The sequence below is a fragment of the Melozone crissalis genome, unplaced genomic scaffold (genome assembly GCF_028551555.1).
Source record: "Melozone crissalis strain CALT ecotype California unplaced genomic scaffold, PUWL_Pcris_2 ptg000036l_1, whole genome shotgun sequence".
NCBI classification, from domain to species: domain Eukaryota; kingdom Metazoa; phylum Chordata; class Aves; order Passeriformes; family Passerellidae; genus Melozone; species Melozone crissalis.
The window spans coordinates 3,205,428-3,223,789 of NW_026535814.1; the positions used below are offsets into that span (position 1 = coordinate 3,205,428).

Here is an 18,362-nt window from a genome sequence, read left to right on the forward strand (position 1 = left end):
AGCAAGTCTGCAGATGATACAAAGCTGGGGGAAGTCGCCAATGCCTCAGAGAGTTGTGCAGCCCTTCAGAAGGACTGTCACAGACTGGGCAGGTGGGCAGAGAAGAACCTTCTGAAATTCAAAAAGGGTAAATGCAGGGTCCTGCGTCTGAGGAGGGATAACCCCAGGCACCAGCGCAGGCTGACCTGCTGGGAAGCAGCTCTGAGGAGAAGAACCCAGAGATCCTGTTGGACAGCTAGCTGTACATGAACCAGCAGTGTGCCCTTGTGGCCAAGAAGGCCAAAGGAATGCTGGAATGTATTAGGAGGAGCACAGCCAGCAGGTCCAGGGAGGTGATCCTGCCTCTCTGTTTAGCCCTGGTACCACCTCATTTGGAGTACTGTGAGCAGTTCTGGGCCCCTGAGTACAAGAGAGACATGGAGCTGCTGGGGCAGGTCCAGCAGAGAGCTACTGAGTTGGTCAAGGGTCCGGAGGATGTGTCGTATGACATAAGACTGAGGGAGCTAGGGCATTAGAAGAGATGACTGAGAGGGGATGCCATAGATGTGTATAGATATCTAAAGTAAGGGAATCAAGAGAATGGATCTGGGCTCTTCTCAGTGGTGCAAATCAATAAAACAAGAGGCAATAGACAGAAACTCATGCACGCAAAGTGACACCTAAATATTTGGAAGAACTTCTCTGCTATATGGTGACAACACACTGGAACAGATTGCCCAGAGAGGACATGAAGTTTCCCTCACTGGAGATATTCCACAACCATCTGGATACAATCCTATGCCATTTGTTCCAGGAGGACCCTGCTTGAGTAGGGAGGTAGGACCAGTTGCCCCACTGTGGCCTCTTCCAACTTGTTGTGATTCTGTGTGCAGGGAAAGTTGAATCCAAGAACTAGCCTGGGTTGCAGCAAAGATGTTGTGTGGTGTTGTGTTTGTCTAGGTCAGGGCATGAAATGTAAGCCTTCCCAGACTTTTTATCACCACAGCCATGATTAAAACCTTGCCCACCTGGTACTAAGTGCAAGGTGTACCTGTTCTGCAGGCAGCTGCCAATCTTTCAGGTAGCTAGTTTGAGGTGGAGAGAGGATGCATCCCCATTTTCAGTGTGTGGGTGGAAGATCATTAAACTGGAATATAAAGCAATAATTTTCTCTGTGTTTATACTGTAGATGCCCCCCCTATGCCTGCATATACTGCAGAAGTGATAGCCCTAATGTCAATGTCTTGTTTCTCAGTGCTATGGAAAGTATGTCCTTTTCTTTTGAGGATCTATTCATTGTCTGCATATTTATGGTGTATATGTGTATATATTCAAATAAGAGCCCATGTACATTCATTGACGAAACATTAATCCCACTCTACCTAGCCTCTGAAAAATATCTGCACACTTCAAATTGAACTCTTGCATTCAACCAAGGGTAGAGACAAGATCTTTTAAAGAATAGTGGAAAATCAGTAGATGGATATGTATGGCAGAGCTATGTCCTAACAAATGAGGATGTCCTAAGAGCCTGAATACGAAGTCCATGCACCAGCAATTGCATTAGTACAATCAAAAATGTGCATAATGAGGAAAGTACTCATCGTTTTTGAAGAATATCACTTCAAATACTTTGCCAACATGTTGTCTACACATACCTCTATGTATTATATTGTATCACATTTTCCTAATATTTGGAGGGTCTGCACAAATTATCTTGGCAAGAAAGATTAAAAAAAAGATGACAATAACCTGAGAAATAATACTGATCTACAATTGATGTTTAAGGTTTTCACCAAGCAAATGGCAAATTAAGGAAGCAGAACACAGTGTTTCTGCTTCAATGCTAGAATGTGAATATATGTAAATTGTACATTATTATTACAGGGTCTTGTGATCCTTCTGTGTTTCTCTTTGCAGCCATGGGATGAGGGGGTGATCACCAGTACAAAATGAGTAGTCACCGTGGTATCAGAGCTGGAATCTGTCATACAGGAAAATTGGTGTGAATAGCATAGTCTTATAGCCACAATAAGGAACATTATGTATTTATTGGGTAAAATTATACACTGATAAGAATAAGGCAAGACCACACAGTTCTTAGGATGTATTTACATATAATTTGATGCTTCATATAGCTATATGAAGCATCAAATTAGATTATTATAATATAATAAAAACTTATTTTATAAGTTATATACTATTATAATAACTTATTATAATATAATAAAAACGTATTACATAAGTTATATAATATATATAACTTATTATATAAGTTATCATTTTAAAAATTTTTATTGTCTTTTTGTCTGATCTGTTATTTCAAAAGCTAAATTTAAAAAATAGTTGGACATTTGTGAGTTGCATGCAACTCTGTCTAAAAATTCAGTGAGTTACTAGTGGTAATTTATTAACTTAGAAAGCCAAGGTACTCAGGAACTCAATACTTTGTGGCGTGTAGCCTTTGTTGTATGTTGTTCTGATGGAGGAGGCACAGTACTTTCCATGATGCACAACACACAAACAAACCCTACCACAACTTATTTTAGGTCAATACTTCAATACCTTCTTACTGAAACCAAATTTGAGCTAAGATAGTAGAATCTAAGATAGTAGTATATGCTAGTATAGGAAGAGGTTGTATGATTCAATCTAGAAAAATATTTATGCTTGATTAAGATATAGTTCTTCGAAAATATGTTAATTATATAGTCCCCTTTTTTCCCCCTTCAAACAGACAAATTATAGAGTCAATTAATCAAAGCAGAAATTGCAATCACTAACATACTTTTCTGTTAGCCTTGTTGATGTCAACAGATGTGTAGAGTGCAAACCACCAGCTGAGTCTCAGGGCAGGTTAATGAGAAGTTTACTCTAAATTCTGTGTATGGTGCTGGTTGTTGGTCTTTGTGATTGCATCACACAATAGACTTTCAGGTAAGGGCTAATCTTGCTTGAAAGAGAAGCATAGTTTTAGCAACACAGCTTGAATACTTACCTTTCCATATGCCTTTTGGTAGCATGTTGATTTGAGGCATTTATGACTTTAAATCTTGAGACAAAGGACATGATGTCCAATGAAGAAATTTACAAATTTTACTTGGAAATCTTCCCCAATTTGCATCAAATCAAATTTGCACTTGTCACTATCAGGGCCTCAGTTTTGCCTGATTTTGCCATAACTGACCCTTGCAGTGCTGTGTAACATGATGTGTAGAAATAGTCAGGTTTTCACTCCATAATGAGTGAAAACCTGACTATTTCTACACATCAAGTTACACAGCACTGCAACTTTGCCACATGCATGTGGCAAAAGTAAATTTGAACATACATTTATTAACCTTTGACCACAAACCAGAAACACAAAAGAACCTAGAAAGAATCCTAGTGAGAGTAATATCTCTCTTAAGAGAAACTTTAGTATATCAAGCCCAGCCTAATATCTCTCCCTAGAGTTCTTAGTACACCTAGCCTAATTCTTTTAAGGCTGTTCAGAGACACAGGATGAAGATACTGTCTGCAGCCCAGGCCTTGTGCTGTCTCTCTCAGCCACTGTCATACATGAAATGATATCACCATCTTTTGAAACTTCATATCTTTTGGGAAATGCATGGGTACTACCAGGTACTACTGAAATTTTGGCGCTGGAGACATCTAATCAATTGCATACACTTGTAGATTTTATAAAATATTTTAAGTGTTTATTTTTGTTTTACAGGGACTTCAGTTTTATACTGTTCATTGAAATATCTAGCTGTAAAAGATGTTTGGGATTCAACTCGCCCAAGTTTGACTGTCTAAAAGGTAGTTCCTGTCATCTGGAAGTATTTATTTACCTTAATGGATATATTGGGAAATAAGGAATAGTACAGCTTAGTCAGCATCTTCATTTCAGTTTGGGTACCCAACCAACTCCTTTTTCTTTAAAAGAGATTTCTTTTGCTGGGCAAGACAAATGCAGTATGTTGTAGGTGTCTTGCCTTCTCTCATTTTTTTCAACTGTTAACCTTGTTCAAAATTTGCAGTTGTAAACAGTTTAGAGCTAGAGAGCAGTTTGAGAAATATAAGACAAGGGATGGCCTAACTTCTAGGCTGTGTTTAGCTTCATGTAGGAAATGGAGCTTCAAGGGTCACCATGAAGCAATGAAGCACGGACTCTTTTTGAGCTTCCATCCTTGTGCAAGAAAGTGATGTTAAGTCTGGTATATAGGTTCACATCCAGGCTATGTGATCAGTATGGGAAGTGGACTGCTTCTTTGCTGCTGTATTTTCTCATTATCTTCAGAGCCACTTTGGAAATCAAAGTGACCAACTTTCATCTGTTATTCAAGATTTCTTTATTCCAGGCTATTTGTGTCTGCTTGTGTAAATCAAAAAAGTTGTTGCCGCCATATAGGAGCCACACATTAGACTCTATGGCTCCAATATCAAGATTGAAAAAATAATTTCTCTTTTTCCAGGCAGAAAAGAAATTTTAAGTCATTCATTTAAAAAGCTGTCTGCTCCAAAGTACTCAGTTGCAGATATCTTCCATAATTCTTTGCTTGTGAATGTTTCAGAAGCAGAACCAGATTTTCAAAAAAATTCTAGAGGGATAAAAAATAAATAAAGTAACCTACTTTTAAAGCATCTTGGGAAATCCTTAGCCCTGAGATGATGCCTGTCTCTGTTCTGCAGCAATTCAGATCTATACATGTCTCCCTGAAGCTGACATCCAGCCCCATCTCTCCAAAAACGTTCAGTGCTGTTTCCTGCACTGATGGAGTTTTATTAGTGACTCAGAGATTAGGGCTGATCCTCTGATGTTTTGGGTGAATGTCTAAAATAACACTTTATGCAAAGCCTGGCATTGGTATTTCAAAGCCATCCCACTCAGCTTTGTTTTCCTCTTGCTTTCTGTCTCAGCTCAAAAAAAAAATGCTCTCAGAGAAATTAAACATGTCAAAGACAAAGATGGAAAAGACACGTATAAAGGTGATTATAGGCTTGGGTTCAGAACTGCTCATGGACGTGCTCACAAGTCTTACACTCAGAAAAATTAATAAATTGCTCTGGTGGGAAAGTGCTTGTTCCTACTGAGGCACAATTTCCTGAAATTTTAGTATGGAAGACACCTAAATGATTGTGTACACCTACACATACATTAATGAAGGAGGATAGATGAAAATCAGCGGCAGAGTTCAAGTGATCTATCTCACAGTAACATTGGCCACCTCTGCCAGCAGGAGACAAGTAGGGAGATTCACCCTGGATGCTCACCTAGGATAAATCTCACTGCTTTGAGGATGAAGGAAAGGAAGCAAAGGGTAAAGGTTCTTCATCCACAGTCCTGCAGCTTTGCTTTCAGTGACAGCTGTAGGAAACTGCCATGTGTTCTATCAAAATTTACAAAATCCTACATCCACAACATAGACATATCTACCTGCATATATGAGAAGCTCTCTTTTGTTCATTTCAGACTTTTTTTTTATATTCAGATAGGAAAATGCAAGGAAGGATGGAGCTTAAGGAGCTAAAATATTAGAAAATTCTAAAACATCAAGATGTTGTTCTGAAACTTTCTGATTTCCTCATTATGGTAAATTGTACCTGTATGGGTTCAGGTTTTTTTTTTTCCTTTTTTTATCAGATTATTCAGTGTAGCACTTCTTTTGGCATTAACTAATACCATACAAGCCAAAAGACAACTTGTGGGTAAACAGCAAAGACTGATTTTTCTCATACAGTTTTATGAGATGAGTTGTATGAGATCTGCTTGAGATTTTCCTGCCTTTTTATTGTGATGGTTTTTTGCTTTGCTGGCGTCAAACAAGTATTATTAACAAACTTCAGCCACACCAACACCTTTAAAGCAAAGGTGGCTAATGGTTACATTATTGCTTATTGTATGAGAAGCTTGTTAATGCTTTTGTTTGTCAAGTTCAGGCCACAGAATGAGTGTGCACCTGTTTGTACAAAATGTCAATATCTGTCTACAGTAGCTTGTATTTCACACACTAGAAAACAGCATAAATCTAGGCTCAGTAACAGCAACTATAACAGAAAGAAGTTAATTTTGGAAGCAATCTGGGAATTTCAAATTTAGCTTATTCCTTCACTTCATTCTACCCAACTCGCCCACTGGCCAGCCCTACTAATTCTAAGGGGACTCCACCAGAGGTGAAATCAGCTTGCACATAGTTTTCCAAGTGCAGAAGCAACCAGAATTGCACTTGTCCCTGACAGAAGTAAGGCTGACACTAGCTCAGTGCATCAGCATTCACTGTTTCCATCAGTGAAGATCCAAGTACTTTTTAAACTTTATTTGTGGAAAAGGAATCATTCTTCACAACAGTACTTCTTACCTTAAGCAGTAGGTGAGTTTCACTCCTTAGATGAGATACTCAGACTTCCAAAACGCATATTTGTTTTCTTTGACTTTGGTTCCCCCAACTTCAGATTTGCTCAGTGAAAATAAGGGACAAAGATCCGAAACTGAGTAAATGCTTGATAGGTCCTTGCTAACTCTTTAAAGTGCTGTGCAGCTGCTGATGTGTGTTTGTGCTGGCACTGTGTAGTGGAGTCTTGGGAATAAGGCATCTGATTTCAGAGAAACTAGACCCAACTTCAAACATGTGAGTAACTCTCCCCAGCTGATAGAATGGTTACTGAAGGAAAACAATGATGAAGTAAGAAGCACACCAGCAATATCTTATATTACCCCTCTGTAATGCTTTTCAAAACTTTGTTGTCATTTATCTGATTATGCATTATGTTTCTAAAATCTCCCTTTTGGTGATTTTACCTTTTCTGTAAGTTTAGGTATGATTGTAGATTTCACTGTGATGCCATGTTACATCAAAGCACATTATATTCATTTTTAAAGAAGGGGAGGGAAGAAGCCAGGAGGGAAACCTCCTGTAATTGAAAAAATACTTGAAGTTCTGTCCAGAATGGGAAACCTGTTTGAGGTGCATTAGGAAAAAAATAATTAATATAATTTGAAAAGTTATTATCCTTTAATTATGTGGTAGCCCATAGTTTTTTTCACTGATGCTATAGTATTTACATAATACAGTTAATCTAGTTTGACCATGTTTGGCCTGGAAGCAGCTGGTTGAAGTAAAACCTTAGGCCACTAAAATATGTGCTCAGAAATTCAAGAAAAGACTGAAAATTGCAGAGTGCAATAGGTTACGCTGAGAACACATGCTTCAGAATTTACTTTTTCTAACAAATAAGAGGAAAAGAAGCAGTCCACCTTACATTCTACCTACTACCAATTTTATGGTTTACTTTTAGAAGACCAGGTCCAGATTTGGACAGCTGTGGATCTAGACATTCCTGTGTGAAAATTCCAGGACTGAAGTAAATCAATGTACATACACCAGTTATGTCATTCCAATTTACACCAGCTAAAGGTCTGTATATGAACAGACCTCCCAATGCATGTTATTGACACATCATAAGATTTCTGCCTTTCATTTGTAGAAGAATTTTCTTTTTTCTCTGACCTTTCCAAGCACAATTTCCTGACACTAATAGGTTGGGTAGGTTCTGTGAAAGTTGTTCTTTGAGCAGGAAGAGACCATCACCAGCTTGTTTAGTTATTCTGAGTGTATGATGGATTAAATGTCAGAAATAATTCCACAGGCTGCTGATGCCTAATCTCAGAGAACAAAAAACTGTGTTTGAAATCCCTCTGCAGGTTTAATTTGCCCAAATGAATCCTTGTTGCAATATCTTTTGTTACTTTTGCAAACAGTAATAAAGTAATGTGACGAATTATAAAACAAGAGTAAAGGGACTCTGGAATTATTAAATATCATTCACAACTGAATTTAGCTGATACACTTATATTGGTAGAAAGAGCTTTCTTTGGTCTTGGACACTTAAGGCAGTGAACACCTTTGGACTGCAAAAACTTCAGTAGTACTTGAGGACGCAAGAACACTCAGGAACCCAGTGTTCAATGCTCAGCTCGGTCTGGTGGATGTTGTGGGACTGTTTCTCTGGATTTGACAATGTGAGATAATGAGTCTGATAGCAAGGCAAGACCTTTCTGTGTTTTCATAACGGTAAAACAACATATTCAGCTGCAAACAGAAAGCCAGTTGGTCTTCTCACCCCTAGGGTCACATTAAGAGGCTAGAAGGGCAGCCTTCCTCAGGAATGGGAAAATTTAGATGGCTCAAGAGAGCAGCAAAAAAGAGATCAGAGAGGAAAATACTATATAAATTCAAATGAAATTCTGATTTGACATTTACTACAGACACTAAATAACTATTGACTTAATATAACGCGAGAGTTAGTCTTCTCTTAACTTCTATGGCCTCCCAGACACTAAATAATATAATTGGTTATATATTTATATAACCAATACTATATATTTATAATTGTATAATTTTATTTTATTTTCATTATAAAACCTTGACAGTTATTTTAAGATCTGCCTGTACTTGTTAATTTCTAAATAACTAAGTCCAGGAAGAGGAGGAAGAAGAGCACAACCCTGAAATGCTCTCTGATTCTCCAAGCATCATTGTGCATCTAACAACAGAGTGCAAGGGAAAGGTTTGTCCTCAGCCTGCATGAAATGCCACATACAGAATTTGATAGATGTCCATCTCTCCCACTGCATTATTGGTATGAGGCTATTCTGCAAAGACCTTTGTTGTCAGCTCGCTCTTGTTGCAAGTAGAAGTACACTTATAATGGAAAATTACATCCCCACTATTGTGGATTTCCTCTTACGGAAATGGCTCCAACATTTCATTCCTATCCAGGTGGTCAGATTATGCTTCTCCCTTTATTTACCAGGGCTGAATTTTAATTATAGGGTAAAAATGCTAATATAAGAAGTATAAGTATCACCCAACTTTGTACAATCACTGTTCCATCTAAGCAATAAAATAGCTGCTCCCCTGAAACAGCACTAATGCAGAGGCACGTATTATATTTTAGCTGACTTCTTTTACTGTCTTTTTTTAGTAAGGAGGATAAGTACAGACCCTGGATAAAATGAGGAGTACTTCACAAGGTCCTTGACAAGGCAGGGGTACACAGGATTCACTTGATATTAAGAGGTGAGCTATTCTATAAAAGGGCTTGAGATAATATTCTACCTATTGTAGTTTATGGATATTTTCATTATGCATATACTTGTGTAATCCTTTTCAGATCCTACTAATCTCTTGGCCTAAGTTAAACCTAGTAGTAATTAGTTCAACAGGCTAATTGCAGCTTTTGTTTGGGAAAAAGAGAGAGAGAGAAAAGGAAAATAAAAGCTTCCTTTGATTATCTTTTTTTCCTCCTTCCTGCTTCATTATTTTCTTGACTGGATAAACAAAGAACCTGTTTTACCTTCTCAGTAAAATTCCTTATCTCAAATAGTGCTATTTTATATTCCTTCTTACTAATTTCTGTCAATTGAATAGTCCCAATATCTTCAATTTCTATTCAACAAAATCATGTGTGTTCCATACATTTTTTGCAAGGCACAGTTCATGTGGGTCAGCAGAAAACAGTGAAACCATGTCACTGTGTCATGCCAGGACTGTGTATGCTTACACAAGGGAGTGTTTAAATAAACAGAAATTATCCTGGGAGTAGAGAGTGCAACTGAAAGAATTCCCTGACCCCTGAAGCCATGAGCTGCCTTTCATCTTTGCTCACTGGCTCGTTGGTGAATACTGAATCCTCCCGTTGACTAGAGACTTTTCTCTAAAGGGCAGGAAACAAGGGTCTGAGCAGCTCAAGGCAGAAGGGGTAATGGGACCCACCTGTCCTTCTTCCTCTGTGACACCTCTGACAATAGGGCTATTGCACTACAAGAAGATGGCCGGCACTATCACTTTCTGTCCTCTTCCCAAAGTATTTTAACAGAATACCGTGTTTCCCTTCTTAGTTTGATGAGAAACAAACAGACAAAAACCAGCCTGTTAGACCTACACTCATTAGGTTGTTTGTCTACTGAGTGAATAGATGCTTCTGTCTGCTGTTCTGAACATGTTTTGAGGGGCAGGGTAGGAAACATGAACTGCTCACTCAGCATTGTGGATTGCATGCTGGAGCCACCTGCATGGTATCAGCTTTGGAGGCACATCAGTCCACGATCACCTCAGTGTCTTCAGAAGTCAGCAATCCAGAGCCTACCTCTCTTACACAGCGATGGGCTGATCTGCCTCCTTCACCAGCAGAAAAAGGAGTCCAGACTGCCAAACATTTTGAAGGTTAAAATAGAGTAAAATCCAAATATTCTTTAGTTTTCAAGGCAGTAGGGCTAACTGAAGCTTCAAAATCAGACTTGAGACCCTAGCAAGGAAATATAGACCTGACTCTGCATTTTCACATTATTATTATTATGCAATTTGCAGGCCACCAACATGGTTTTTAACATGAGCTTCTTCAGCTCATACTAGAATCTCTGTTGTTTGCTTTGCCTAATAGCAATGCACTTCAGCATGATGTTCATTTATTTGGCATGTAGAGATCGGTTGTAACTATTTGTAGAACTTCCAGACTTATTGCTAAACATTATGGCAAAGTTTCTTTGGATCAATGGATGGAGAGACACAGAGCCTCTCATGCTGCTGAGGTCATCAGATACGATAGTAATTTCACTGAGAACATGAAAAAGTGACAGGAACTTCCCAAACCATATTAAAACACTGCCACATCAAGCATGATTTGGATGACCCAAAGTAATTCCCAGAACAGCTTCCTCACAAGAATAACTCTACAAATACCACAAGAATTGGACTCAATTGAGTAGTTATTCAGCTTTGTTGAGTTTTGCTGAACTCCAATTCCCTTTTCTAATTTTAATTGTGCTTTTAGTTTGATTTACTGAATGTTTGAAGGAGTTTATTAGTCTGTGTCCTCACCTGATGAGGAAGACCAAGACCTTGCTACAGTATGATTCCTTTTGGAGGAACTGTGCTGTGACATCTAAGAAGCGGGTTTACCTTTGTAAGTGTGATTGATAACACAACTGTGTGAGGCTGGAGGCTGCAGACTGCTCATCTTTTTCAGTCCAAAGACGTGTTGGTCTCCGAGTCTGTGTAAACGATCTGTGAATCATGATCTCTCTTGCTCTGCTTGAAAAGCAAAATAGGTTTTTGTTCTGTTAAGGAGAATTTCAACTAATTCTGTGTTTACACACTAAACATCTCAGTCACATTTTTTTTTTTATGACCTTTTTCCAAGCAGGTGGAACCCTTTTACAGTAATCACTACCAATAAGGCACACTGTTACAAAAGGTAATAAGGGTTAGAGAGTTTGTTCTCTGCTTGCAGTGGGTTGTAAACTCCCACAGCTTCAAAGTCCCTTGGAAATGCTAAACAACTATCACTCTTCTCCCCACCTCACAAAGGCACATCCCTTAAGGCTTTAACTACAATCAGGTGAAGTTTTAAACGCCTCAAATGCCTCATGTAAGGCCTGGAAACCTAGCCACATGGAGACTCTCACACCACAATCTGAATAAGCTCCTCCTGGGCTGGTAGCAGCAAGTGATTCTCAAGCACCTCCCTTTTGGGAAGGGAAGCACTATACTCTCTCAAGAGCACAGCCAGCATGTGTGACAGAGACAGAATCAAACTTGTAGAGAACTTGAATCCCATCCTTGCACTCAGGTCACAATGCTTTTATGAAATGCTGAAAATATCACTAAAGTTTTAGCTTTAGTAACTTTAGCTTAACTAAAGTTACTTTCTAATGGTGCAGCATCTGTGAATTACAGTGTAAGTACTGCAATTATTATTTGCAAAGTTTACAAGCATATTATTTTTGTCATAACTACCCACAAATCGCAACTAGCCTGGATAGTATGATCTACTACAGAATGCCTTCTCATGGAACATATGTGCCAGAGAGGAAAATGCTCCTATAGCAGCAGAGAGCTGTGAGGTTGTTGTGAAGACCATGACTGCAAATTAATCCTGTGAGCACTGCTGATATAACATACAGGTCTAGCAGAATAAATGAATCTCTTTATAGCTGACAAGCACTGCATTAAAGATCTTGACTCTGGCAGCTGTCAGTGCCCCTTTCTGCTGATAACCACAAAGGACCAAGCCAGGCAGGGAACATGTGGGTGTCCTGAAGGAAGGATAACCACCTGCCCCTAGTTTCACATGGAGAAGCTGGGCTGCTCCACTCATCCTTGGGAAGTGTTATATATCTCCAAGGGATTGTTAATGAGGTATTTCAGATTCTTTAAGACCCACAAAGTCAAAATATGCTGTCCAGTTATCCCACTAAAGGCATAGCCTAGCTTGACCCAAAAACTGGAATCAAGTCCTTTCATGTTCTGATCCTGATATATTTCATTTCTTTGCACTAAAAAATGAACTAGAAAGAGATGCAAATTTTTATGGCACTAAGCATTTCTTTCATTTTCTTTCCGTGTCTTACTACTCAATACAAGCACGACATATGCTGTTAGATGGGCCCATTAATTGCAGTATCTCACTAGACCTTTAAAATGAAAGCTACTGCCTCTGGTGGTTTACGTGGAACAGAGATATATAACCTCCTAAAATATCTGTAGTAGCCCCAAGTTAAGAGCCAGTATTTTTTAAATCCTTTTAGTTATATTAATACTCCCTTTTTTTTCTGGAATGGAGTTTGCCAATATAATTTGCAATTATTACTTTGCATAATAAATTCATGATTTTGAGCTTCTGACTCTGAAAAGCAAATCACTCTGAATATATTATCCATGGGAAATGAATTTGTTTGTGTGTTTCACCCAGATATATTGTTTGTGTGTTTCACCCAGATACACAAAATATTCCTCCTCCTGGGCTAGAAGAGAAAGGTGGGATAGATTTTTTTATAAAAGGAGGATTGAGACAATTTTTATAATAAAATCCTGCCTAAGCAAAACTCTTGTAGTAACAAATCTCCTGGCAGAAGGTTTGTCAGTGGACTGTGTCCAAGACTTTAGTCTGAACACCAGCCAGGGACACTGCAGAACAAGCCCAGCGTGGCTTATCACCTTTCCCCTCCAACTCCTCACCCCACTCAGCCAGCTTAGGACCTTGTGCCAGAGTGCTTCCCCAGCTTCTTGCAAATACCTTGTTTACTCCTCTGGAATGCTTTGAAGAATGCACCCAGGTTGCCTAACCCCATCCAGTCACTTTTCCTGCAGGAAAGTAAAAAGCAAGAACAATTAACAGTAGCACCATGCTGCTACATTGTCAGTCCGCACTTAATTCACTGCCTACCGTAAACACTTGAGTTTTAGTGTGTGAAAGCTTGGTTAAGCCATCACTGCTGAGAGTCGTGCACTCATCAGCTATGTGCGACGTAACGATGGATGCGGACTTTCATGAGACTGTTTACCTCAGTCTCATGAGTTAATTCCAGTAGCTGTGCTTTCTTTTATTCTTCCCAAAATTCAAAACTGTGCCATCAGCTTCATGCAATTCTTTTCCTTGTTAGTTCAGTTCCCAGGCTGACAATTTTTATCTGCTGTAATTTTCATTTAAGCTAACAACTTACTTGTTGGGCTGCTCATTTCCGTAAATAGCCATGAGGGTTTGCTGAGAATGTTAGCCAGGAGGCAGTTTCTTGATAGTGTTTTGCTGTTGCTGTTTCAGAAAAAAAAAAAATTATAATAATTAGAAACAGTGAGCCAGTGTGCATGCTTTCGAGGTCAGATACCATTTCTTTCATGTTAACATGAAACCGCATGATGACTTTTATGGTGTATCAATGAATTCTGAGAGTTGTATCCTGCACCGATTTGCGGGTCATTTTGTTTCATTTACTTAACTGCTGTGGTGCAGAGTGAAAATTGGTGAAGAATTTGACCTTTTTATCTCTGTAAGCTTTTCTCAAGCAGTCTTAGAAATCCTCCCTATTTCTTTTATAATCCCATCCCTTATTAAATGTTCATATTTGGAGGCGTAATCTGACTTGGTAAAATTATTCATGTGTCTTTTACTCCCATTGATACTTTTGGCATGGCAAATAGGCAGATCTGAGTACAACAATAAGATACCGAGCTGCACATAATGTTCATTTGCCTCTGTGCAGACCAATGACTGCATATGAATATAGTATTCAGTAGTGCATGAGGAAATGTTTTTATTAGGCTTTTTTATTATTTTTCAAGGCACAAAGGACTACAGTAACTTTTTTCTTTTTTTTTCTTAAGAAATAAGACTGCTGCTTCCATATGCGATATTAAAACTCTACTGCTCCCATATCTTTCACTTATGTAGTCAATGCTGAGATCTCAGCCAAGGGCACAGCCTAGGCATTTGCATGTCAAGATGAAAATAATCCATTTTGATCCTCTATAGAAAAGGAGGAATAGAGGAAGAATAAAAATAGAGGAAGAAGCTCAGAAAACATTACCCATCTCTCTCTGCCATGGGAGTCTTGAGGGAATAGCATACCAGAGAGGGGAGCGGTACTGCAGTGCTGCACTGTCTGAAACGCTGGGAACCACACAAAGAGGAGTTCAAACACAACAGAAGTTATCCTGATGAAAACTGCATCTATGCTGATCAGAAGAGGGGAAAAAAGAAGACAAAAAAAAGGACTACAGAAAAAAAGGCTGACTTCTTCCCATCTAGTGGTAGCACTTAGATGTCTAATAGAGATGTTTTGACCATAGTTCCTCAGTGGAGAGAGAGAAGACCAAGATATTTCATAACAATATGTGCATCAAATTAAAACTAAGATGGATTAGGCAGATACTAAAAATATTAAATTTTATGTAGATTTGCAACTAGGCATGCAGTATTATGCTTGGCCACCAGATCTGTGTTTTTAGAATATATTATGTATCTGGCACTGACCTGGCTGGGCACTGTGATGCTCAAATCAAGCAGTGTGTGCCTATCTGCCATAATACCTCCTTTTGTTCAGGAGACAGATGTGTTCATCAATTCAAAAAGCCTGTATACAGTGGAAAGGACCACAATCCTCACTGCAGTTCTGCAGGGGCACCGGCAGCCAGCTTGCATTGTGCATGTGTGACAGGCTGGGCTTCTCCCAGGAGCTGCTTTGGGTGGTGGGCTGTGGAGCACCACTCATGCCTTTTCTCCACCCCCATGCTCACCTGTAGATATAATTTTCCTCTATGGAATAGGAGGAATAACTTCATCTAAATACAGTAGGTGCTTTGTGGCAGCCTTTGGCTGAACCAGCATGGAAGGATGATACCATTTTGAACCCACACTCCCCCTCTGAGCCAGTTTACCCAGGGCTCCCCTCAAGACTCAACACACACTCTAGATTCTGCAGCCATTAACAGATGTTAGCTTAAAACTCCTTGTAAGTGATAGGTACAGGTTGTGAAGTCTAAACACATACAAAGATCAACTTACAGGAACCAGAGAGTAAAGCAGCAAAAAGAAAAACGCTGATCAAATAAGTCAACCCTCATTTTCTACTGTCCTACCTCTCTTTAGACCATCAGTCTTTAGAAATGATGCCATGCTATGCTTGCACATCTGCAAACATCAACAATCACAATTTTAAACTTATTCTTTTGAGTATTTATAAAGGCCTGCATAAAATGCTCCCACACAGCTCATTCCCACACAAACATTCAGCTTGCAATACAGTGTGCTCCCTCCACTTTCTCAGATCCTGAGGAAATTAAAAGCCCCATTGGACTGAAAAGCAAGAAAAATTAAGAAAAGCCCTGGAACTTTGAAAAACAAGTAATATGAAATAAAACTGTGGAAAATAGTGTGCAAGAAATCCATAGACTTAGGAAGAAATCTTTTACAGACTAAGTTTTATTTGGGTAGCAACACTGATGAACAGATATTGGGATTTATGTTTTTCATTATTCTTTGTTTGTAATCTTCATTTAAAATGTGCCCTTTATTTATTGATAGAACCTTCAGATCCAGCACACCCAGTCTGTAAGATGGAAATGTGAAAGCCAGGAAAATAGTATACACTCTCTGTCTCTCTTTTTGCCCCTGTTAATCCTCCTCAGGATTTCCTCTTACCAAACTTCATTTTTTTCTCTTACTCTTCTCCAAAACAGAACTGTTCCCATGCTCTTCTTCCTCAGCTCACCTAAGAGTTATCCAGGGCCCTTGTTAAGACTGAGATCTTCTCTGCAGCAAATTCATTTTAACTCTCCTGTATACTGGGTAGGAGGCAAAGATTCAAAATCTGCAAAAATAATATGTGCTAAAATTTGCGGAAGGAATAAAATTAATGCATATGCCATGGCACTACCCTGTACTACTTCCCATCTGGGAGGAAAGAAATAGGCATTTCAGCTTAATAATATGCATGGTTTTCCCATTAGATTCCAGAGTCTCTTAATGTAGATACACATCATTTTTTGGATATCAACAAACCACTTGAAGTATTATTTATACTCAAGGCTAGAATGATTGCCATGAGAATAATTGTGTAAAAGCTCAAATAGGAAAACAAAATTAACATTGCTGAATGGTATTCAGGCCTCAGTGATTTGGCAAACTTAGAAAAGTTCACATGTCAGTTAAATGACAGATATGAGCCATTGCAAAAAATATAGTGGTATTTCTTGAAAATATCTGATAGAGTAAAGGTTAATGTTATTAACATTCTGCTTGGTATGTAGTTGGTGTGAATGCAATATGTTCTTTTAGATTTCTGTTTTCAAATATCCATGATGACTCGATTTTTTTATTAGTAATGTTTAAGGAAGCATTGAGTTTGTTTGTTTGTTTGCTTGTGTGTTTATTTGTGAAAATAATTAAAGCTGTTAAGATTGAAAGAAAGAGGTACATATTAAATCCCAACCTACATAACTAAGCCTGCAATACTAATGTCTCCATCATTAGTATATCATTACAGTGTTTATTATTCTTGGTTAAATTCAGATTCATTTTATGCTTTTCTCTTTGGGGTTCAAGAGCTGATTTTTTTGCAGTCAATCTTTCCCCAGCTTCATTGGGCATGTGATGTTTTAGACTTCTCTTTATGCCCTGAATCAGTACTGAAACCAGCAAACTTCTGAAACCAGCAAACATGCCAAAGAAGGAGGCAGCACATCCTGAGTGTAAGGAATCCATGTGCAAGCAAGACACATGTGATAGCCAACCTGATGTCGGTCATGTGAGTTAGCCTGTCCTTAACAGGCTGCCTGTGTCAATCTTTTAAACAAAGGCACATTGCCTCCATCATCCCTTACTGGTAGTTTAAGTTCTGCATCCTACTTTTCATTCACTTTCCTGTCACTCTTCTCCCCAGTCTGTTTCATGAGTATTGGTTTCCTCTCACATCCCCAGAAGGAAACTGCAAAGGATGCTGTAATTTTTATATGTACAAATGATTCTTAGCCTCCAGCATGTGAATGTCTCTAGTTACTGATTTACTCTCTGGTTAACGTTGAAGGAGCACAAGTAGAAAAATCCTGCCTGTTTTCCAGGCAGGTTGGAGCTATGTTCTTGCTACAAGGGGTGAGGTGTGAGCATCCCATGTAAAGCCCTCTGAAAGGTGAAAATCTGGGAATGGGCCACCAAGAAGAACATGGCAACCAGAAAAGTTGTGTTTAACTCCCAACTAGTATTTCAGAGCAATAAGTAAAATAGCCTAGCAAAAATTCATGCTGTGCTGACAAATAGTAGTTACAAACAAATGTCAGATCAGGAGAACAGTGGCCCACACTTGAGATATTAAACAAAAGGCAACAAAGTCATTGCCACTCCATGCACCACTCTGGACAGTGATCCCAACCGTGTGACCCAGGCATGCTGGAGGTTGATCTGCTGTGCTTCTGCACATCAGTGGATGCAGAGCTGCTGGCTGTAGCAACTCCTGAGCAGACTTTCTGTGTCTGTTCTTGTTGCATACCTTTGCCTGACAATGAGCAACATGTACCCTGTTGGTGGCTAGCAGGCATTTTTTACTTTTCATGTTTACCCACATGACATCAGGCACCATTGCAAACCATTTCTGCGAAAGACAGCACACGTGGCCTAAAAGTAAGTAAATTTTCTACTCAAACCATTCATTCAGATTTTGACTCCCTACCTCCTCCATTCTGACCGTTCTCTTAATCCACTTGATTTCAAAACTATGAAGACTTTGGTTTCAGCCATTTCTCACCCTTTAAATCTCATTTCTTATCCCCTAACTCAATTAACACAGCTTAGTTAAAATCGTTACAAACATCTTTTTTGGTATTATCCTCTTAATCATAATTTTAAAATGAATGGAATATTTAATAATCTGTACTCGTGATGTAATCAGAAATTTTTTAAATCCTATGAAAGCTATTTAATAATATTCTAAACTACTCAGCATTTAATTAAGGTTATTAGAAGGCCAGAAATTAGATAGAAAGAAAGATGACTAAAGAAGAAATCTGAAGTCTGTAACCATTGTTTCTAAAATGAATGACCACATTAAGGCCTTCCAAAACTAAAGT

General features: G+C 38.7%; 1 long non-coding RNA gene across 3 annotated transcripts in view; it reads right to left on the minus strand.

The window, feature by feature from the left end:
- LOC128941516 (uncharacterized) overlaps positions 1–18,362 on the minus strand; it is a 47,370-nt gene that overhangs the window by 18,076 nt on the left and 10,932 nt on the right. For 2 of the 3 annotated variants that reach the window (XR_008483566.1, XR_008483565.1), the window contains exons 2-3: positions 13,469–13,557; positions 10,926–11,054 (exon numbers count right to left, since the gene is read on the minus strand). This is a non-coding gene — a long non-coding RNA (uncharacterized LOC128941516). Of the gene's footprint in view, positions 1–10,925; positions 11,058–13,468; positions 13,558–18,362 lie in introns of all 3 variants that reach the window. The other variant, XR_008483567.1, reaches the window with a different exon arrangement.